This window comes from Oncorhynchus mykiss, chromosome 5 (assembly GCF_013265735.2).
Source record: "Oncorhynchus mykiss isolate Arlee chromosome 5, USDA_OmykA_1.1, whole genome shotgun sequence".
NCBI lineage: Eukaryota > Metazoa > Chordata > Actinopteri > Salmoniformes > Salmonidae > Oncorhynchus > Oncorhynchus mykiss.
Genome location: NC_048569.1, coordinates 33,647,391 through 33,672,874, shown reverse-complemented (window position 1 = coordinate 33,672,874; position 25,484 = coordinate 33,647,391). Strand labels below are relative to the sequence as shown.

The following is a 25,484-nucleotide window of genomic DNA, read 5'->3' as shown; positions in this document are numbered from 1 at the left end:
TGTCTTCTAAACTAGATAGGCATATTCCTTCATATGATGTGGGCGTGCCCTGCAGTTAAATGCTTCTGGGACAAAGTGAGAAAATTGTTTTTGAAGTGCATGAATGTAAAGATTCAATGCATTGCATCTACTATGTTACTTAACAATGATAGCTTCTTGAATATCTCAATCAATCCATCAAAGACAATTACTATTGGCAGGCAGCACTGCCACAAAAATATATGTTGGCTCTAAGGTGGCAACCACCTCACTCTCTCCCATTTAACCAGTGGATACAGTTACTATTAGGGCTGGACGGTATACCGTATTTTATGATATACCGGTATTGATACAGGGACCGGTTTGGGTTTTTACTTTACCTTCTATACCGATATTTGAATGTTTGGTTTGTTAAATGTGATATGCCATGTGTCATTTTTATTGTTAACTTCGCTACTTGAGTCATCTCTCTCCATTTCACTTTCCACACAGATCTAGCAACGCCCCCTGTCACTCAAAGAGCACATAGGATGTTCCTCAACCACGAGACACTTGCGTTCAGTCTGCATGGTCAATGCAGCGCATGGCATGCAACAATGTTGATGACAGCAATGCTGTTTTCACTTTGCTTCTTAATATAAATCCACTAGCGTTCTATAATGACACTATTAGTTTGTGTTTCTTACAAAAGCAAACAGCTGGTTTGTCTTTTCTTAGCAAGTTGCCCTAAATCTTGTGAGACACTAATTGTTATCTGCTAATGCTAATACCTAGCTAGCTAATAAATGTACTGAGTAAGAGCAAACGTAGCCAGCTAATTAATACAGCCTGACAATACCAGTGATGTTGTAGACCTAAATCAGCATGTTGTTTGTGCAACAGTATCTTCTAAAACAAAGAGGAATATGCAAAGCAAGAATATGTTAGCTACATGAAGTAGCTAAGAGAAAACATGCAATGTAGCCAAAGCTTATAGGGTCCCCTAGGAAACACTTATCAACACTTCAGTTCCTACCCTGTCACAATAACTCCACCCTGGCATTTTAATGTGTTGTCATCTCAAACAACACTGTTTTCAAAGTGCCCACTATTATATTCTAACTATAGAATTAGAATAGTAATTTCAACTTTTTCTTTTTGACAACTTTTACTTTTACTTCACTACATTCCTAATGAAAATACTGTACTTTTGACTCCATACATTTTCCCTGACACCTAAAAGTACTCGTTACATTTTGAATGCTTAGCAGGACAGGAAAATGGTCCAATTCATGCACTTGTCAAGAGAATATCCCTGGCCATCTACTGCCTCTGATCTGGAGGGCTCACTAAATACAAATGCTTTGTTTGTAAATTATGTCTGAGTGTTGGAGTGTGCATCCTGGATATCCGTCAATAAAAAAAAATAAAAAAATGGTGCCATACGGTTTGCTTAATTTAAGGAATTTGAAATGATTTATACTTTCACTTTTGATACTTAAGTACTGTACATGTTATCAATGACACATACTTTTGCTGCTTAAGTGTATTTAAAACCAAATACTTTTACTCAAGTATGACAATTGACAAATTTCCCACCACTGCAACTGAGTGCAGGAAATGCAGAAATTATAAAAATGCAGAAATTTGTTTTGGTTGAAGTTGAACAGTATAAAACAATCAGAATGGAGAAAGACTCATTGAAGTCACTTAGAATGTATGTGTTGCCACCCTAGGAACACTCACTACTCATAAAGCAAATGTACAACTTTTATTTTTCTAAAATTAAAATACTGCCAAATACCGTCATACCACCCAATATTTTGAAAATACCGTTATATAATATTTTGGCCATATCGCCCAGCCCTAGTTACTATTAGAAGTTACAACATTAGAATTATTGACAGAGAGACTGAATGTTGCAAGTCAAGGAACAGGGTGGGGCCTGGACAAATATACTTGACTCTGTAGAGAATAAGGATGCTGGGGTTGGACGAAAACAGGGGGAATGGGATAAGGAGTTGGGGGTGTAGGCCCACCTCTTTTGGTTTCTCTTCTCTATATATACCAATTTTATTATTACAAAATCCTGTGTGATCTATATGATCCTTTCTCTGTATGTTTTCTTGTGGCAGCCTACGGGTACATGTACTGTATAAATTGACATGACTATTGTACCTGTAAAATAAATCACAAAGCAAATAAAAACATGGTCAAAAATAATAATAAAAATACATCTTAAACTAGAGCTCAATTTGAGCAAATTCAGAATTTGTGATTAATCGTGATTAATCACAGCAAATCCTGAGATTAACTCAACAAAAAATGTTTATTGTTTGACAACCCCCTTTGGAAGAGAACCCCAGTGACGGCCCTTTTTGTCTAATGGTCACAACATTGGTTTCTCCTGTGGTAGGCCTGGGTTCAAATCCTGCCAGTTACAAAATCACACACGTGAAACTAATAATATCACATGTGAAATGTTGGGAAACCACGTGTCTGAGTCATGTCAAAAATGTACATAAGAAAAACCCAGACCTGATTTTTTTCATGTGATGTAATCATGTTGTTTTTTTGTAAGGGTTTAGTTCCCTACTCAGTTTTCATCTGTTCCACAATCTCTCCTCCTTATCTCCTGGTCAGTGGGTCATAATGGCTAGAACATGAGTAGCCTCAACTGACATGAAAGGGAAATTCTATTTCCTGATTGTGGGAGTATTGAGTGGAGAGGAGAAGAGGAGAGGATATTTATGTTTGAACTGTATCCCACCACCCAGTGTGCAGTAGGATTGGGAAGTGTTACAGAGTTTCTTAGGTCCTTTTCCTTCTTTACCTCCCCCTGGTCCCCTGCCTGATCCCGGAGTGCTCTTCAGGAATGGCTACATGCCACACATTCCGAGGGGTTGCCGAACCTCTCCCTTGAGACTGTGCCAAAATGGCCTGTCCCTCTCACGGACAATCCTAGCAGAGGGAATGTGTGTGGGTTTACTAAGGGCTGACATCCAATCTCTCAGGTTGACTTGCAGAGTAAATTCTTCAACACTCCTCAATTCTTGTGCCCCTCAGACAGCCCTATAACACACACACATGCACACGGACACACACACTCCAAAAAACAAACAAAGCCAAGGGTATATCAGCGCGAGAAAACATATTTCAAACATGAGGCACAAAGAGTGACTTCTGTCTACAAGGGATGAGGAGGAAGAATGCAGAGGCTGGACAAAAAGGTGTGCAAACACACCGTAATGCCACTGTCGACACTTTAGTCCACAAGCCACAGACTCAAACATACACACGCACACACACACGCACACGCACACACACACGCACACACACGCACACGCACACACACACAAAACCGGCCTGCGAGCTATTCCTATTCTTCCCTCCTGAGTTAGCAGCGGTGGTAATTAGTGGGAAATCCATGCCATTCCTGCTGCTGGTATTCCACCCTCTTCAGTATCCTTTTTCCTCTCTGAGGGCCCATCTCCACCCCCCACCCCCTTAACCCCTTCCGTATTTCACAACTTCCTGGTGCTGATCGATCATGTGACCTGGGCCACACCACGGTCTTGAGTGTTAACATGCGGCATGCCATGCGGTGAACAATGTCTGTGCCAGAATGCCCACAGAAAATAGCTCGTTACAGTCACAACAAAGCACACAATGTTGAGAAGACAAGAAAAAAAGGACGAATAGATCAATTTAAGGCTTGGTTTAGTGGCAGAGGCGTTCACACCCAGAGGAGAGTGCTGCGGAATGGAATGGTCGTCCATCACTCACATCTTCACTGCCAAGACAGAAAACAAGCTTTTATGCGGTGTGTACAATGACAGCAATAGTAGAGGGAGAAACATATGATTGGATGGGGTGTCTTCAGCTAACACGAAGAGGTAAAACGAAGCACATGACATCAGAGACAGGAAACAGTGGTGCTTGGGATAGCAGGAAGTAGATCATTGTGAGAGGGGGATTCTGTGCTGTAGCTACAGGTCCATTGCGAGACAATACAGAAGTTGAAGAAACCGAGATGGGGCTAGAAATATATTGGACAGCACCAAGACCATGATGCTAGTGATGGTGGAGGATGTTTGTCATGTCTCAGAGCCTGTGGGTGAAGCATCATATATGTGACTAAGATGCACATGTAATGCAGGGTGATACCTCATGAAAGGCAAATGCCATGGATGCCCGGTACCTGCCCCCCAACCACTCATCCACCACCACCACTGATAAAGGAAACAGTAGCTGCCAATCAGGCAGAAGACTAAAGGCTAAGCTGGTCATAAGCTCACTGAATCCCTTGTAGCCAGGCCTGTGGAATACCAATCATTCACATCCATGGTAATTTCAGAGAGCTCCGAAACAGAGAGCGTGGAAGAGAACTTATTGAAATGTGACTGCGTAGTGGGTGCACAATTCTTGGAATCTAACGATAATCCAAACCAGGGGGGGTGTTGTTACAAAGAGTAATGGTATGATGTATGGTCACTAACAAGCACTGGAATGAAGGTACTTACTAGCCATTCTGGACAACCATAATGAACGAACGCCCACACAACATCTGGTGACTGGACATTTATGGTTCAAAAAAGGGCTTTGGTGGTGGGTGTGGCAAAGGGGTGTAGTAGGGGGCATGGCAATGAGCGCAGCAGGCCCATCGGCGCAGTGTAGAGAAATGTTAGCATTTTTAAGCCAATTTCCTGCAATTTTACATATTTCTCCATGGAGTTGAGAGAAAATGTTGCAGTTTTAAAGCTAATTTCATGTGATTCTACATATTCTGTCATGGAGCCAAGAGAACATTTAGCAGTTTTAAAACTCGTTTCCTGCTATTCTATGCATTTCGCCATGGCTAATGCTGTGTTATTTTGCTCAAACATAATAAATGTTTTACTTTTCAATTCTCCTGACTTTAATTTTGGTGATTGTTAGCTCTCAAATATCATATTATTAAAAAATATATAGGTCATTATCTTTTCTACATGCTTTATATCTGGTTTTACTCATTTAAGTTTACAATGAAAGCATTTTTCCATCCCCAAAACCTACATGTATTTATATATTATTACACTGTTTGGACTTAGGCGAATCAAAAAAATGGTTAAGCGTCCCGCCTAAGCTTTACAACGGCAGACAATCCCTGTCATTGATTTGACCTAGGGCTTGTTGGGTCACTGGCTCTTTCAGCAGCAGACCTTATTTAGATCACTGAGCCATGCCAGTCTGTCTGTCTGTCTGTCTGTCTGTCTGTCTGTCTGTCTGTCTGTCTGTCTGTCTAGGGGTGGGAATGTGCGACAGACAAATCTATTGGTGACAGATAATGATCAAACTGCTTGTTGTCATTGGGTATGGAGGAATGTTTACTGTAGGACTACAATTGCAGGGGGAAAGAAGAGAAAGAGAAAAAGTTGATGAGCACGGATATTCGACTATTTGAATATTGGAATAAACATTAGTATTCAATTACTTGAGAGAGTATTCATTTTTTAGAAGAAAAAGTATATAGGCGTATTAATGAAAAGGCTTTGTCTAAAATGTAATGATCATCTATACAAGGATAGACTACATACAAGGATAGACCATGACATTAGACATTTTAATAAAACAACAGTTTTATGACAGTTTTTAGGAGTGCCACCCATAAAAAAAACATACCGGTAGCATTTCACATGTAGCTTGTTACTGTCAGTCAATCAAAGCAGCACTACCATCAGTGTAGCAAGTGAAGTGGGAGATTTCTAATCAACGCAAAATGGAATTACAATTACAGAATGAAGTTGGCTAAATGAGAAGCAGTAGGCTACAATGATCAACCAACAGGTAGGCTGTTATTTAATATGAATGGAGTTGTTGTAACAAGGATGAGGGGAGCGCAGCAAAATAGCCTCAATTAGCATTGCTAGCTTGCTAGCTGGCTAAATAACTTAGCTTGCTATTGTAGCTAGCTAGCTTCTTTAGACCAATTTGATGCAGTCAAGACAGACACTACTAGATGAGATGAAAGATAACCTATAGCAGCAACAAGTTTGTCTAAATTACGAGAGTCGGTTTGCCTACTTTCTCTCTCTCTCTCGCTCTCTCTCTCTCTCTCTCTCTTTCTCTCTCTCTCTCTCTCTCTCTCTCTCTCTCTCTCTCTCTCTTTCTCTCTCTCTCTCTCTCTCTCTCTCTCTCTCTGTCTCTCTCTCTCTCTCTCTCTCTCTCTCTCTCTCTCTCTCTCTCTCTCTCTCTCTCTCTCTCTCTCTCTCTCTCTCTCTCTCTCTCTCTCTCTCTCTCTCTCTCTCTCTCTCTCTCTCTCTCTCTCTCTCTCTCTCTCCCTGTCAGACACACCGGCCCCTGCTCCTCTCATGCCCCTCCCCCACCAGTCTGTGCTGAAACAACAAGCAGAGTGCCTTGCCTCTTCTGAGTCACACGAGAAAATCCCCATTGAAGTTTAAAAAAGTATTTAATTATTTAAAACACAGGTATTTAGACTTATTTGAATAGGGAAATCATTTCAAATGCCCATCCCTAGCAGCAAGCTACAAAAGTAAAGGCAGGGACCAAAATATGCATTGGAAGGGACAACCGCTTATCTCCAATAACACATACTGAGTGAGAGAGAAAGGATGTCAGATCTGTTTAGGAGGATGAAGTGGAGGGTCCTCTCAGAAAGCAGGACCGGAAACAAATATATTTAGATCAAAAAGAGACGAGGGCAAGCAGACAGCCACTGCAAGGTCAGTCATTCTCCAGAGAACTGGACATAGATTTATTTATTTAACCTTTATTTAACTAGGCAAGTCTGTTAAGAACAAATTATTATTTACAATGATGGCCTACACCGGCCAAACCATAAACCGGACGACACTAGGCCAATTGTGCACCGCCCTATGGGACTCCCAATCACGGCCGGGTTGTGATACAGCCTGGATTCAAACCAGGGTGTCTGTAGTGATGCCTCTAGCACTGAGATGCAGTGCCTTAGACCGCTGCTCCACTACGGAGTACATTGAATAAGCCACAGGTGGGGGAATGACATTTTCACTAAGGACTTGGCATATTCAGTGTGTGTTGCAGAGCAACCACACTCTAAAAAAGGTGATCCCCTGCTGTCTCCATCTGCTGTTAGGGACACGTCCCCTTTCTAGGAAAGACGATGTGGATATTCCACTGTGGGTGCATGTGATATGCATGTGATATGCATGTGCGTGGGCATGTACTGCATGAATGTAGACATGATGCGTGTACAGTACCTGGAAAAGGGGAAAGGAGGATAAATAATGCACAGAGGACCAATACACGCACACACTATCTCAGACACACACACTCACACACAGACAGACAGAGGAGGCTCAGTGATGCTGCGCCTGCAGAGCAGAATGGTCTGTCCACGCTGCTTGGCGGCTCAGCCAGGCAGAAAGATGTAGGCCATCTGCACAGCAACACAGAGAAAATAGCTTGGCGTGCAGATGGAGGGGGAGACGATTAACCAACTGGCTAGGTTTTTTCCCCTCATTCAGGGGAACGAGAAATGGCGATGGAGGTAGAGCCAGAGAGATAGAGATGGGATAGAGATGGCATACATTTCAGAGAAGGACTTTGTAATAATGTGTATTACATTTGTATGATCGAGATGACGTACGCGGTAGACATCATTTTTGCTTGAGTAGACAAGCTAATATACCTGTATCACAAAGAGAGGACACGTGGTTATCTTCTTCCATCTCTAAGCTCTTTATAGCGACTGAGAGGCTAATAAATTGTAATTCCACACAGAGCTCAGATGAGTTGAGTGGTACTGTACCTTTAGGACACAGCCTAAAATGGGCATTGGTTTTCACTCCCCCCTCACATCTCTCTCTCCATCCATCCATCAATCCCCCTTTCTCCTTCACCCTTCCTTCTTCTTCATCTCTCTCTCTCCAACTCTCCCTCTCGCTCCTCTGATCAGAGACATGCTCCTGCCTGCCTGCGAGACTCTCAGGGGGCCAAGGATTCACTGAGCCCTTCAGAGAGAGACCATGATGTGTCTCTTTAGATCAGCCCCACCGCTGCACTTACCTCTGTACCTCAGCGCTAGCTAGCTACCTGCCTGTCAGGCAGCGCTCTCAGCTACCATAGCCATGTGTATCATACACACGCAGGCAGCAGGGAAAACAGGAGGCAATCCTTTGAGCCCCTCCTGAATCTTAATTACTAATGAACAGAGGCTTGGCACTGATGAGAGGAGAAAACGACTAGTATGATCACCAATGTGATGGATAAAAGCCTGCCTGTGCATTGCTAATGTTCCATGCTAATGTTGTGCAGTGGCGTACTGAAGAACAATGAAAACTGCTGCTGTCTGAAGTTGTTGATTCAATACGAGGCCTTTTTTGCGTCCCTGGAGACTTCATACCTCAAAGGAGGGATCACACACGTCTCCTTGTACATCCTCTTCAATGATAACAAACCTGGATTTAATGGTGTCGCTTTTAAATCACGGTCAATACAACAGTCGGGTATTGTTTTGTTTCAAACGTGGTGATCGTGCCTTTGATAATCAACAAAACTTGTTTCATCTTTCTACCTCGCTTTGGTTCTGGTGTGAAAACAAAGAGGTTATTTTTCTGTGTGCTTTGATTACACGTGTTGACGGTGGGAAGGAGATGGAGGGAGGTTTTTATGAGGAGTTGTGCTTGGTCCCGGGCCAGGTCTGGTCTGGCTCCGCAGCCACCCGGACGCCCGCTCACTTCTGTGACACTTAATTAGCCAGGCTTGCACAAAGGGGAGCTGGTCACATGGGTCCAATTTGTCCCACTATAAAGTCTGGAATGACTCAACCAGTGCGGCGACCACGGGAGACTCCCCTTCATTTACGTGCCTGCAACACCGGGCTAGAACTTTGAGGATGTCTGAAAACAGGACTGAGGAGGAAAAAAAGGAAATCAAAGGAGGTGACCCTTAAATTCCAGGGAATTTCTCCAGATGTTGCCAAAATATTCAGCTGAAGTGCTCCAGATGTGCTCGCTCCGGTTTTCCCCTCCCTCCACTCCGCTCACCGTTTCCAGGACTTCCTTTCTCTCCTCCTTCTCTTTCTCTCATTCACTCTCTCCACCCCCCCAGGCCTTTTCTCCGTGCACCCACCCCTTCTTTATAACAGTGCCCCTTGATGCCGCCTTTAAAGCGAGGGGTTTAGTAGCCTCCGGGGCACATCAGCATCCTCTTGGATCCTGTAATAAACACCCAGAGAGAGTGAAATGAACAGCATCCCTTTTTAGCTCACCGAATCAGTTAACGGTTACTAACAATAGCCCCTCCCTCTATGTCCCTGATATTACTGTTGTTCTCTCTTTTTCCCATCCCTCTCTCTCTCTCTTCACGTCCACGCTGAGGCAGAAACAGCAGAAGCGCTGGTGTCTCTCCAGAGGCCGCCTGCCTCCCACAGAGAACAACCTTACCACAACCCCTGACCTTCCGTCTCCCAGACAGCTCACACTGGCAGCCTCCCTGCCCTTTGCTGCTCACTCACATCCAGGCCTCGCACTACATATACACACATGTACAAACACTACACACACATGCATGAACACACACATATACATGTACATACACATTCTTGCACACACATGCACACGCACACGCACACGTACACACACACACACACACACACACACACACACACACGCACACACACACGCACACACACACACACACACACACACACACACACACACACACACACACACACACACACACACACACACACACACACACACACACACACACACCCCTCCCGGCTGCTCTAGTCTGGCCTGTATAATCCCGGCTCATCTCATGTCATTCATTCCAGGATGTAACAGAAGAAACCGTCCAAAAAGTGACACTTGAACTTCTCGGCGCTGTTTCTGCAGGCGCGGGAATGTAAGCACTGTGCAGAACACACAATGACAAAGACATGGCCAGCACCTGCCTGCCTGGAAACCTGTGTTGCTCAACTCTTTTTTTGAAGCCTTTTTTGAGAGGCTGAAATAACAAACCCTAACACAAGTGCTCTTTAAACTGTGTTCCTGGGATGGCTTTGTTTGATCTATTAAAGACGACATGCTACTGCTCTTATAAAATATCATGAATATTTCTGTTAAACATGATATTTCACTGAAATATGACCAAAACATACATCATTTTCCTCCCACCAAAATAAAATACAGTGTAGGGGAGTTGATCCAACCAAAGGCTCTTTATGAGTCAGGTTTAATGTCACCCAAACACATTTAGTCTCCAACACAATATGGAACAACAAGTTGTTTGACAGGAAAATAACACCACTCGAGTAAAGAGGGAACTGAACAGCCATTTGATCTCTCTCTCTCTCTCTCTCTCTCTCTCTCTCTCTCTCTCTCTCTCTCTCTCTCTCTCTCTCTCTCTCTCTCTCTCTCTCTCTCTCTCTCTCTCTCTCTCTCTCTCTCTCTCTCTCTCTCTCTCTCTCTCTCTCTCTCTCTCTCTCTCTCTCTCTCTCTCTCTCTCTCTCTCTCTCTCTCTCTCTCTCTCTCTCTCTCTCTCTCTCTCTCATATATGCCTGTGCCCTGTGCTCTAGCAGCACTGCACCTATCACTTCCACTGAAGGGGAGGGGTGAGATGGATTGGTAACAAAAAAAGGGACTGAAGTAGTCTGGTCTCTATTGCTAGGACTGTTTCCGTGGTTTCTGTAATGGATCCTGCTTATCCTAATTACAATCATGGCCCCTAATCTGACTGGTTGGTTTAAGCACACCAGCATAATCCTGGGAATTAGTAGATACACACCGGTCTACACTCTCCACTACATTATACACAATGTTTTCCCTATTTTTCCATTTCTCTCTCTTCACTGTCCATTCACTCACTCCACTGTTTACTCTCTTTTCACCTCCCAACTCATTATTTCCCTCCTTCTGCATTAAATCCAGATATATCCCTATAGATTCATGTTTAAAATACTCAAGACAGCTGCACTAGACCCCTGCTTAATGCCAAAGCCACAGATGTAGGATCTTAATTTGAGCCAATATGCTACAGCAGGAAAATAATCCCACAGCAATAGGAAATGTGAATTATGATGTGGATTATTGTAGGGGTTGCTAAAATATGTGATACGTAGGGTTTGATAAAAAATGTGATACAGCAAATCAAGTCTGACATTAAGTGGAAATTACAAACTTAAGATGCATTTCTAAACCTCGAATACACTACAAGTTTGCATTTCCTGTCGTGCAGGAGAATTCTCAGCAACAGAATAGTAATCAAAATAAGATTCTACATTTGTATACAACACAAAACACAAGATCGATAACATATGATGTGCTATGTCCAGGGCTAAAAAGCGGTTACAGTTTTTCTCAATTGCTAAAACACAATTTCTGAAACCTTGCTCCATTTCCTGAAAACTTTAAACACAAAACCTCATCTTCAAGCACTATTTACATAACCTCTGTCTCCTCCTGCAACCAGTCAACATCTATTGACCAGTCAGTACTGTTAATAAATAGAAAGCACAATGTTCAGGGCCATACAATTCATCCATTGTACAGTATACAGCCTACAATGCACTGTACTACAGTATCCATTCTCAGACTTTCTCCTTCCCACCTTCAACAACCTGTTTGCTCTCTGAACTGGCTTATATTGGTTGTTTCATCATTTGAAACAGGTTAAATCAATTTTGAGTGGTTGTGTTCAATCAATGACATATGTTCTCTATTTGTATTTGATTGGTGCCACTTGTGTTTACCAGTATGGATGACATGTGCATTAGAGTGCAGAATATGGTTTGAGAATGAGAATGTGTTTAGAGTTTTGCTGAAAAGTCTAAGTGAGATCTGCAAATTGTGTTTTACCATGTGAAATGGTTTAAGGTATTGACAACAGACTGCATAATTGGCTAAATGAGTCCAGGCAACTGAGAACTTTGTTCAGCCAATGGGTTTTAGTGTTTTAGCAATTGAGAAAAACTGTAAATAGAATTTTGTGTCTGCCCATGCACTGTGCCCCTACACTGCTAAACAGTGGTGGAAAAAGTACCCAAATGTTATACTGGAGTAAAAGTTAAGATACCTTAATAAAAAATGACTCAAGAAAAAGTGAAAGTCACCCAGTAAAATACTACTTGAGTAAACATCTAAAAGTATTTGGTTTTAAATAAGTATCGAAATTAAAAGTAATAGTAGAAATCATTTCAAATTAATTTTATTAAGCAAACCAGGCGACAGCATTTTCCTGTTTTTTTATTAATTTCGGATAGCCAGTCGTACACTTCAACACTCAGATATCATTTACAAACGAAGCATGTGTGTTTAGTGAGTCCGCCAGATCAGCGGCAGTAGGGATGACCAGGGATGTTGTCTTGATAGTGGCGTGAATTGGACAATTTTCCTGTCCGGCTAAGCATTCAAAATGTAACGAGTACTTTTGGGTGTCTGGGAAAATGTATGGAGTAAAATAAAACATTATTTTCATTAGGAATATAATGGAGTAAAAGTAGTCAAAAATATATATAGTAAAATAAAGTACAGATACCCCAGAAAATGACTTAAGTAAAAATACTTTAAAGTACTACTTAAGTACTTTACACCACTGCTGCTAAACCAGTCTGCCACTTCTTTCCACCTATCTGATTCTTGGCTGGGGGTGAACATCATGGCACCTTCCTGTAACCTGTGCAGTGTGTTTTAAAGACTGAGCTGCTACTGTGGGCTTCCGGCATGCAGCACACTGATCATCACCCAACTCATTGGCTGGCGCCTGTTGAGGTGAGAGACGTAGTAGCGCGGCTGCAGACTGGAGGTGGGGGAAGTCCCAACACCTCTATGTCTAAGAAACGCCTCATAGAAATACCATAAAACTCTATTTCTGTCTCTTCCTGTGTGTGTGTGTGTGTGCGTGTGTGTGTGTGTAGGGGGGGCACCTAGGCCACCTCACAGCGGTGTGAAATGTACAATTTCATTCTTGTTCATTCTCTGAAGGAGAGCAAAGACTTCAAACGCTCCATCACAGATCGACTCGTAATACTGTAGCTTGACCAGATTTACACTGTAGATAAACACTCAAAAACATTGATTTGCATTTTAACCACAGTATAACAGTGCTGTATCACAAGTGTTGGAATAACATATACAAATACTTGTTTTAAACTGCCTATAATTAAATGGTTTAAATGGGAGAAATCATCAGTTGTGTTTTTGATCAGTGTACTTGAATCTCATTAAATGTGAAATAATTTATCAATTAAGACAGAAGTACAGTATGAAGATATCAGATCATGAAGGATCATAAGAAATCTGAATTCTACAGCCATTTCTATTGGGGGAATTCCAACCCGAGTTAAACGTGGGTAAATGGAACGTAATTCCATTTTTATTAACTTTGCTCTCTGTGTATCTGTGTTCATTTTGGCAGACATTTTTTAATTTAGTCTAGTCTTGGTCATTTTGACTAAAATATTATTAAGTCTGAGTTACATTTTTGTCACTTGAATAATGGTTTAGTCTAGTTATTGTCAAAATGATGAAAACAATCACTGATTTCCATGTGCATTTTTATGCATAACATCCAATCGCATGATTCTCTTCCCAACAGCCAAATTGGCAGAAGAAAACATTAGTAAGCAGATTAAAAACATCTCAAGAAATCAGTCATTGGGGCAAAAAGTAATCGAAGCTCTGCAGATTTTGTTGTGAGGATACAGATTCAATAGACCATTTATTTTGGTATTGCCCTCAGGTAGCCTGTTTCTGGTCTCAGGTTCAGGAATGGCTGAACTGTTAGGAGATCTGGAGAGACCGGGTCAGTCAATTACTAATAAACTAATACTCTTACACGGAACCCAAACCGGCTGTGCGCATGCACCACCGTGCGATATCGTGCATACATTTATTTTGACCCCCCCACACCAAACGCGATCACGACACGCACGTTAAAATATCAAAACAAACTCTGAACCAATGACATTCATTTGGGGACAGGTCGAAAAGCATTAAACATGTATGGCAATTTAGCTAGTTAGCTTGCACTTGCTAGCTAACGTCAATTTGTCCTATTTAGCTAACTTGCTGTTGCTAGCTAATTTGTCCTGGGATATAAACATTGAGCTGTTATTGTACCTGAAATGCACAAAGACCTCTACTCCGACAATTAATCCACACATAAAACGGCCAACCAAATCGTTTCTAGTCATCTCTCCTCCTTCCAGGCTTTTTCATCGTTTAACTTATATGGTAATCGCATCTAAACTTTCATTGTATTACCACGACTACCAATGAGGAGATGGCATGTGGGTACCTGCTTCTATAAACCAATGAGGAGATGGGAGAGGCAGGACTTGCAGCGCAATCTGCTTCAGAAATAGGAATGAGTTCTATTTTAGCCCTTGGCAACGCAGACGCTCGTTGGCGCACGCGAGCAGTGTGGGTGCAATAATTGAATAACATGCATTTCTAAATTTATTTTGAGACGTGTCCTGTCTGGTCAGCATGTTAGTAAAAGTATTTATCTTCAACTCGCAATCTGTGGATTCTATTCGATTAGATATATTGAAATTGTACGTTAAAAATCACAGCATAGTTGAAAGATATGTGTTGCATAGAAACCCGAAGTGGGTGGCCAGCAGAGACAGATGGGATGGGCTGAGGGTGACCAGCAGACATAGATGGGATGGGCTGAGGGAAGCTAAGGGTTGGGATGTGGAATTGGAGACAACTGGGAGTGGAGTTGCTGTGTGGGAGATAGAATGATGGTCAAAGATATGTCAAAAAGTCCAATCAAAATAAAACATAACAAAAAGTACATTTGAATGACACTGAGGGGCAGTGTTTTTACAACTAATGCCGGTTTGTCTGAGGGTGATGCCATGCAGGTGTTTGTACACATGCATATACCCACACTCTCATTCAAATAAACACATAAAAGAACACAAACATACATGTAATAGTGCCAGACATGCACACAAACATATAGAGTTGGCATTGCTGTTATGATTTTCGTTGTCCTTGATGTCCTTTGTTTTAAATGTATTATTTTTGTATATATTTTTTGCATTGTTGTTTGCTGTTTTCTTCTGTCGTTTCCTTTTTTCTCTTTAGTTCATTCTCTTGGTTGTTGGTGCATTGGGGGGTTCTTGGGGGTGGGGAATGGTATTAATTGTATTTTTTATTTTTCTTCTTTCCTATTTTTCTTCCTGGGGGGACTGTGGGAGGGGTCTCGAATGGTTGAGGGACAGCTATTGGAGAACTGTGGGGGGATCATGGAGGGTTCGATTTCACGTTTTGGCCTGGTGGTAGATTTGTCAACGTGCCCTTGTTGTTAAGCGGCTTCACTGCGAGTATATTGTATGTTTCGGATATTCAATAAAAAAACTGTTTTTTTTTTAAAGACATCAGTCAGGAAGTTAATGCTTGGTCGCAAATGGGTCTTCAAAATGGACAATGACCCCAAGCATACTTCCAAAGTTGTGACAAAATAACTTAAGGACAACAAAGTCAAGGTATTGGAGTGGCCATCACAAAGCCCTGACCTCAATCCCATAGAAAATGTGTGGGCACAACTGAAAAAGCGTGTGCGAGCAAGGAGGCCTACAAACCTGACTCTGTTACACCAGCTCTGTCAGGAGGAATGGGACAAAATTCACCCAACTTATTGTGAGAAGCTTGTGGAAGGCTATCCAAAACATTTGACCCAAGTTAAACAATTTAAAGACAATGCTACCAAATACTAATTGAGTGTATGTAAACTTCTGACCCACTGGGAATGTGTTGAAAGAAATTAAAGCTGAAATAAATACTTCTCTCTACTATTATTCTGACATTTCACATGCTTAAAATAAAGTGGTGATCCTAACTGACCTAAAACAGGGATTTTTTTATCACCTTCTAAAGACATTCACAGTGCTTAAGACTGTGTAATAGACTACTGAGATGGTAGGCTATTCAATAAGACATTTTGATGTGCAACCTAATCCAGTGATTGTCATGAATTGTGGCTTGACATTAGGGTATTGATGAGCTTTGTCAGAATTTTGTTGTTTAATAGAGATGAATTTGCCTACATCTTTATGTGTACTAATTTCATAGGCTCATTTATTTTGGGGCTAATTCACCACATGAGGAAGTGAAAACTCAAAACATATTAGCCCACACATTAGTCATGACTTACTCTAACTGTACATTTTATGTCTTAAAAAATACTTTGCCGTTGTAGCCTCCTACCCTATGCAAACGCAATGACCGATGCGCAATTGTGCATTTCACACTTCGTGTCTTAAAACCATGTCAAATATCTTGGTTGGAAAATATTTGCTATTGAGCTCAATATTTAAAAAATATACCCACAGAAAACTGAGAACAACAGTAGTTGCTTCCAAAGCTATTTATTTCCCGCAATTGGATTTTGAAACGTTATACAAGAAGCGTTTTTACCGTCTCCCGGAGGGCACATCAGCAGGCCCCAGGGAAGCAGGCAATAGGCGAGGGTATAGCCTACTATTGTAGACTATTCTCCCTATTATAATTCTATGCACACTAATCTTCCAACATTAACCTGGGTTGAAGAACTGAATGTGGCAATTGTCAGAATGAATCAATCCCCAGTTTTCTTTATTTTGTGCGTAAATGCTTTCCTAACCATTTTTTTATGATTCATAAATACTTTCTGAAACCTAAATAATCTATTTTTAAATCTACCAATTGGTGCAGAAACAGAGACAAATATTCTTATATTTAGATGGCTTTATTTCATTGATCTGTGGATAAATTATCTGTAAAATGATGATGAGTCTGTTGACATAATTCAAACTAAAAGGCACACTGTATTTAAAGGGATGGCTTCAGATAAATGTACTGAAAACCATATTGAATGAAAACTCCATGAGAAAATCTATTGGCCAGCAAGTCTGAGGGTTTTCAGCTGTTGAATGACATTTCTTCAGAGCATGCAAGGGAGCCACACCTGTGACTGACTAAGGTAAGTCTGACTACCAAATACTGAAAAGTGCATACGAAAGGTGTGCTTAGGAGAGGCTTAAATTCCTAAGTCTCAATCGGCCCCATTGTGGATAACCAAACCAGTTCTCATGACTTAATCACAACATTATTACTGACTAAACTTCCAAGCAATTTTCCTGTATTAAAGCACTGTGAAAGAAAGTGTTACACAAGCTATTTTACAGGGCACAATTCAACTCAGAGCGCAATTCAAGAGATGTTCAGTTAGGTAAAGTTGGCCAGCAACAACTCCTCTTTTCTTCCCTAGTCCTTGATGGAGGTTTAACCATAATACTCTAGTGGACTGTGTTCTGACTCCCCCCCCCCCCCCCCCCCCCTCTCTCTTCCTCGCAGTATAGAGCCGTGGGATCTCTGGGTAGGAGGGCAGAGTGATCTTTCTCTCTGTGCGAATTATGAGTGTGATCTGGTCAAATCCCCACAGAGACTTCAAAAGAGTGGCTGTGTGCATCCTGAATACTCTCAGTCCCACAGAACAGAACAGACACATTCTCACATTCACTCAGCCTGCAAATCAGCCAGACAGGTGGGCATCCAGAACATGTCCTGCAGTGCAGGAAAAGGCATACTCTATAGGAATAGATTCACAGTAGAGCATTTCAGCATGAACGGAATGGTCTTAGAATGGTAAAAGCTGAATGGTAAAAAAAAAAAAGCTTGAATGCCCAAAGCAAAATTTCTCCAATGATAAAGCACGCAGGGGTCAGGGGTCAAGGTTTAAGGTTCAAAGTTCAGCGCAGCCCTTATCAATAAACCTTTCCCACTACCTTAAACACAAATAATGAACAACTGTTTGAGCGATTGCCATGAACCTCTGTCTGAAGCCCAGTTTGTGATGAGTATTGTTCTGAAAGCAGAAACAGGCTGGGGCTGGGGTGATACAGCATATGATCATCAGCATGGAGGTGCACAGCTTCTCTCTCCCAGAGTCAGTTCCTTTTTTACTGCCAGCAGAGCAGAACATTAATGCTTAATGCACAGCAGAACATACACTATATCCTATGAAAAGTGGCAGTCTAGACTTCCAAGGCACTTAACTTCCCGTTTGAAAAAGAACCTTGAATTTTCATTTTAATTTCATAATTGTGTTTCAATTTTTTCTCTGTCTTGTACATTTGGTTCTGATGCCGGCAGGGAGGGAGGGGGAGGGGTGGCAGGGAAAGGGAGAACATTTTCTTTGAATTGAAGGAGTAGTGAGGCTTGAGGGGGCGTGTGGAAGAGAGGGTCAGGGAGAAAGGGAGAGCTGTCACTTTAAGTCGTTAACTTTCACTATAAACCTCTTCCAATAAAAATGACAGCTGCAGCCCCCTCTCAAAAGGAAAGCAAAAGCATCACATGAGGAACACTGGACGGCTGTGAAAGACAAAGTTGTCCAAGGCGTTTTGGCGGTGCAGAGCCCACCCCTTCACCCCCCTCCACGCATCCACCCCCCTACCAGACACACCCACTCCCATTATTACCTTTGTTCCTGAATTACTGCCAGGAGAGGAACGCAGCCTGCAGTCTCCCACCCTCTGCCTGCACCCCCCCCCCAACGTTCTCATCAAAGACCATGAACTTCACTGGTGGGAAGACGAGGGGGCGGGGGTTACCTTCTATTCCTAAAATAGGCTACCCCCCAAACATACACAAGAACAATAAAGTGTATACCCTTGACTTGTAGAGGTACTAGGAATAACAAACAACTTCAGTAACAGATGGTGGGACACACTTATAAAACCAGCTCATCAATAATGACCATACCAGACATTGTTGAGCTCAACTTTATTTAGCAAACTACTATGTTTTCTTTAGGTTTGCAGTCAGGGTTGAGTATAACACCAAGGCCAACGCCATTCTGGCTTCCACCAAAAGGTCCCTGTCCAATCTGGTTTCACCAAATAGAAAGAGGAAAAGTTAACCTATCCCTTAGAGCGCCTCTATATTTGTCTCACCATCACAATCACCATCACTGCCATGCTAAAAGCAATACTTCACCAACACTTATTTAATGAAATGTTACTTTCTGAACCTGTGTCAGCTCTCTCTGCAGTCTTATTTAAGTTCAGTCAGTTCCATTATCAAATCAAATTGTATTGGTCACATACACATATTCAATATGTTATTGCGGGTGTAGCGAAATGCTTGTCAAAAACACACACAAAAAACAAAATACTGAAAAGTTTCATAGGAGCTAGAAGCAGAGTCTGTTGCCGCCATCTCACAAGCAACCAAACAACAAAACCCATAAAAATGTTGAAACAGTGTAGCAAACCTCATGTTACATGATACATTTGGTTAAATGAGGACGGTTATCCTTAGTTGTCTCTAGCCATAGATAACACAGTTGCAGTACATCTCAGGTATTACTAGATCTGCTCTCTTCCCCTATGGAGAAGACAACCAGGCCACTTACGACCACGTCATTTCCTCTGTTTAATAATACACCCCATTCTCCCAAAATCCATCCGAGCTGGCAAAGAACACTATCCTTTTTAATACATGGTTTCTTGGCTTATTGTGATGGCCACACTCAAATTCCTCTGACTAAATTGACACTCCGTCTGTTTTCAATGTCACTGCTCCAATATTTACAGCTGTAAGTGAAGCGGGAGAAAAACAGAAAAAAGAGGCTCCAGTGGCTAGTTAGCAGCATATAGAACATGCCGTGCCAAAAGCAGCATGTCATCACCACAGCCAACAATCAATCCATAACTGTAAAATGCTCTAACTGGTATTTCAAACAGTGGCATGTTTTGAATCCTAATGCAACACAACTCTAGATAATTACACAGAGCGAGCAACTACTCAATACATTCAAGGGCTTATCAGAGTTAGTGGTGTCCTTGAAGTGGACAATTAACAATCAGAGCATTAGAGGGGATTTAAATCCAGAGTTACGGACCGACAAATCAAGAACTGACGACAAATGGCATGCTGATACAGCATGTTGAAACAGTGTGGAATGATTAGAACCTCAGCTGTACTAAAGAGGGATAGAAAGATTCTGATTAATAAAACACTATTACACAGTTACACTGCTATTACACTTCTATTACACTGCTATTACACTTCTATTACACTGCTATTACACATATATTACACTGCTATTACAACACACATGCAGACTTCAAGCTATGCTGGGCCTGTAAACATTTTTGAAAAAATCATACTGTCAATGATTCTAACACGGAGACACGGAAACTACAGTAGGCTTGTAATAGTTAAATGCCTAGTTAAAAAAAGGTTAAATAAGAAAATTAAAAAATATAAAACAGTAACCTGTCATGTCTATGTGAAAGTTGGCATGGTGAGATGTTCCATATGTCTGATAAGCCACATAAAGGCCAGTGTGATCACAGTGCCAGTGATCAGGTGTGTAATCAGATAGAGATATCCCAGAAGTCCCTGTGCCTCTCATCTGTGCAGATTGGTAGTGGTGGGCGAGGGGGGGGCAAGCTGCTGATATGTGTCAAGTTGTAACATGAGGCGCCCCTGAAAGACCTGCAGTCACAATAACACGGCTGCCTACAGCTTCGGGCTATGTCTCTCCTACAGGGGACAAGTTGTGCTCTATACAGTTCACCAGACATACAGTAGCTGGGTTTTAATAATTTACACTGTGAGTGTCTGTAAGTGTAAAGACTTTAAAGAACTAGGCCTATAGATCCACATGATATGTTGAAAAATTATAGTTATAAGTTGTTTTCCCATATTTTGGGACAAATAGATAACAGACCTAGGCTGTACTGTATATAGCTAATTACCCCCATCAGATAACAATAACAATAATTCAAATTATAGTCATCATAATAATATTTTCATCATAATTAAGTGTAATGAAAAAAAGGTACCCGCGCTGAAGCAATACATTTAATGAACATAATTCTGAACTGCAATGTTTCAGAGAAAAATATGAAATAGTGACATTCTCATTAGAATAAAAAACATCTAGTATACATTTCAATATAGTGTTGCATGGTATAAAGAAACTTCGGTACTTTTTCAATACTAGAACATGAGAAACAGTTCGGTACTAGAATTTGTGTTACTTTCGTACTTTTGCCAAATGTGTCTCATGTCATATACGAACTGAGAGGATCGAGTCTGTCTAGTTATTTTTCTGAATCTTCTCAAGGTGGCAGTAGTAAGCTAGCCAGGCTACTTGCTCTTGCGCATGCGCATGCAGTAAACACAGTGCGAGCCACTTTTGGGAAGCAAGCAAGAGGAGAGAAAATGCTGACAACATGGCTTCTTCTAACGAAAACATCATACCGTCACGCCCGGAACTTGTTGACCAAACCCGTTTCAGAAGAGAACTATGGGAATACTTTGCTTACAGAGCAGATGATGAAGGCCAGCCTGCCGAAACAACTATGGGAATACTTTGCTTACAGAGCAGATGATGAAGGCCAGCCCGCCGAAACAACTATGGGAATACTTTGCTTACAGAGCAGATGATGAAGGCCAGCCCGCCGAAACAACTATGGGAATACTTTGCTTACAGAGCAGATGATGAAGGCCAGCCCGCCGAAACAACTATGGGAATACTTTGCTTACAGAGCAGATGATGAAGGCCAGCCCGCCGAAACAACTATGGGAATACTTTGCTTACAGAGCAGATGATGAAGGCCAGCCCGCCGAAACAACTATGGGAATACTTTGCTTACAGAGCAGATGATGAAGGCCAGCCTGCCGAAACAACTATGGGAATACTTTGCTTACAGAGCAGATGATGAAGGCCAGCCTGCCGAAACAACTATGGGAATACTTTGCTTACAGAGCAGATGATGAAGGCCAGCCCGCCGAAACAACTATGGGAATACTTTGCTTACAGAGCAGATGATGAAGGCCAGCCCGCCGAAACAACTATGGGAATACTTTGCTTACAGAGCAGATGATGAAGGCCAGCCCGCCGAAACAACTATGGGAATACTTTGCTTACAGAGCAGATGATGAAGGCCAGCCCGCCGAAACAACTATGGGAATACTTTGCTTACAGAGCAGATGATGAAGGCCAGCCCGCCGAAACAACTATGGGAATACTTTGCTTACAGAGCAGATGATGAAGGCCAGCCCGCCGAAACAACTATGGGAATACTTTGCTTACAGAGCAGATGATGAAGGCCAGCCCGCCGAAACAACTATGGGAATACTTTGCTTACAGAGCAGATGATGAAGGCCAGCCCGCCGAAACAACTATGGGAATACTTTGCTTACAGAGCAGATGATGAAGGCCAGCCCGCCGAAACAACTATGGGAATACTTTGCTTACAGAGCAGATGATGAAGGCCAGCCCGCCGAAACAACTATGGGAATACTTTGCTTACAGAGCAGATGATGAAGGCCAGCCCGCCGAAACAACTATGGGAATACTTTGCTTACAGAGCAGATGATGAAGGCCAGCCCGCCGAAACAACTATGGGAATACTTTGCTTACAGAGCAGATGATGAAGGCCAGCCCGCCGAAACAACTATGGGAATACTTTGCTTACAGAGGAGATGATGAAGGCCAGCCCGCCGAAACAACTATGGGAATACTTTGCTTACAGAGCAGATGATGAAGGCCAGCCCGCCGAAACAACTATGGGAATACTTTGCTTACAGAGGAGATGATGAAGGCCAGCCCGCCGAAACAACTATGGGAATACTTTGCTTACAGAGCAGATGATGAAGGCCAGCCCGCCGAAACAACTATGGGAATACTTTGCTTACAGAGCAGATGATGAAGGCCAGCCCGCCGAAACAACTATGGGAATACTTTGCTTACAGAGGAGATGATGAAGGCCAGCCCGCCGAAACAACTATGGGAATACTTTGCTTACAGAGGAGATGATGAAGGCCAGCCTGCCGAAACAACTATGCAAAAGGTGTTGCAAAGCAGTGCAGGGGAGTTTTAGTTCCAAAATGACATAAAAAATATTTTACACGTGAGATTTTCATTGTAACGTTATTCTATTAGCAACTAAATTCAAATCATTTTTGAGCGACATTCATGTAAGCATTTTAATATGATTACAACTCAAAAGAAATGCACTTATAACTTAGCTATGACAGCAATACATTTAGACTACTTCACGTTTGCCAGCAGCCCTGGTGTCGTAAATAGTTACCACATCCACAGTTGAAAAAGTTGTGACAGGAAACGTTCTGCACATGCCATGGTCAGTGTGAACCAGAGTGACTTGATACAACGCTGGCCAAAAAAGGTAGCTACAAACAAAACAGAGTTAAATGGTTCCAGTCTGCCATGAAGCGTTCATCTATGTACAATATACGGGTAACAGCCTAGCAACATTTTCAGATATTATAAGTTTCAAATTTTGTCAGAAAGTCGTTTTCATTGTAAATTAAGGTCGCGAACATTAGCTTGCTGGTATGATCTGTGGAGTAATATTATTCGAATCAGAAACCCATTTACATTTCTAGTTATAGCCTAAGTTTAGCTAGCTAGTGTTGAACCTAGTTGGTTTTCTTTAGCTACCTGCAGATCTATACTACAGCTATGGCAATGTTTGTATTGGTAGTAGTATGAGTTGGGATTATTATTATTAATTTAGCTAGCTAACCAAAGATTCCACTTAGCCAGATGATTACATGACCCATCAAGTTAGCCAGATGTGTCTGGGGGTGATTACGCGGCCATCTATTGTATTTCATGAACATGTGTACATGTCTAGACTACATTGACCCATCCACTTAGCTAGATGTGGCTGAGGGGTGGTTATAGCATTTCTTTCACATGAACCATAAATTTAGACAAGTGTGTCTGGGTAACCGTCATCTAATAATCATAAAATATTGATGAAATATTTTTATCTGGACACTTTCTGTACACCTTCTGTATCCGGTGCATGTGGCAAATAAACTTAGATTTTATTTGACATAGTGTGTGTTTACCAGAGACTGTAATGTGAACAACAATATGACCTGCACCAAAGTCAGATTAGGATATAGGCCAAGGACTAGATAAAGTGTATTTTTACCTGGAGTTTTTCCTTATTTTAGACTACTACTTTCACCACTTTTAGTCTTGAAAACGTTGGTTGTTTACTACACAACTCACTCTTTTTAGCACATGGCCTCACATTTGAATCCTTATTAAAGAGATGGGTGGGGCTAAGGCTTAAGAGGGTGTTTACGATGCTCAATGGGTTTAGACAAAGTAGAGCTCTCCAGTAGGTGTAACAAAGCATTGAAGGGACATTTTCTCAAAAGTGGGGTTACAAGTTTATCAACTTTCAAAGCAGAATTACTTTCCCATTGTTCCTCAACTGCAGTGTATGTCTCTACTTTTATCCAATGTAAAAAACACAATTTCAAATTTTACTACATAGGACCGAATACAGGTGTATGTCACATTTCTACAAATACTTTTCTTTAAATCTGATTTTAAACCTTACCTTAACCTTAACCACACTTTCAACCTTATGCCTAACCATAACCTTAAATGAAGACCAAAAAGCTATTTTGTTACTTATACATTTTTACTTGTAGCCATTTTGACTTTGTGGCTGTGATAACTAGTGACAGCTCAGCTCTGGGGCGGAAATTGCACCATGGAAGTTGAAATGCACTCTGGGAATAATAGTATGCTGTGTAAAATCCATTGTATTTCTATAGTATGTAGACTATTGCAATATAGAAGCTTCAGAAATGAGCTTCAAAGTGTAATTTTTATGCCGTTTTGGAACTAAACTATTAATTTAATACAGTCAATTATTTTGCTGTAATGAATAATGAATTAGAGGTCTAATGAATGTCATTAGATCCAATATTATAGACATAGATAAGCAAATGAACCTTGATATGAATGACATTACATGTATAACAGTTTAGATGTAACTGTAAAATCATTTTGTATGCTCCGAGACTCAGATATGGTTTGGCATAAAGACAATTTGAGATATTCTGTTATTTAATATGGTGTTTTATTTTTGAAAGAAATGTAATATAGAATAGAATACATTATATTTGATATTTAGTTATTCTCCCAGTAATCAACATACCGTTGATTGTTTAAAGTAATAAAACCCAGTGGTTATTCTGTGACTTTTGCCATGGTATCTTTTCAAAATCGAGTATCATTTTGGTACTGAGTATCATTTTGGTATCAAGTATCAGGATACTAAACTTGGTATCGGTATCAAAGTAAAAATGCTGGTATCGTGACAACACTATTTCAATATACAGTACACTGCCTTCAGAAAGTATTCATACCTCTTCACTTACAGTTTTCCACATTTTGTTGTGTTACAGCCTAAATTCAGAATGTATTTATCACCCATCACCACATAATACCCCATAATGACAAAGTGAAAACATGTTTTTAGCCATTATTGCACATTTTTTTGTAAATGACATACAGAAATATCTCATTTACAAAAGTATTCACACCCCTGAATCAATACTTTGTAGAAGCACCTTTGGCAGTGATTACAGCTGTGATGCTTTCTGCGTAAGTCTCTAAGAGCTTTCCACACATGGATTGTGCAACATTTGACCATTATTCTATTCAAATTCTTCAAGCTCTGTTAAATTAGATTTTCAAGT

General features: G+C 41.3%; 1 protein-coding gene across 5 annotated transcripts in view; it reads right to left on the bottom strand.

The window, feature by feature from the left end:
* Window positions 1–25,484, bottom strand: part of LOC100136128 (retinoic acid receptor RXR-alpha-A) — a 159,227-nt gene that overhangs the window by 126,840 nt on the left and 6,903 nt on the right. The gene's annotated exons all lie outside the window — the stretch shown is intronic.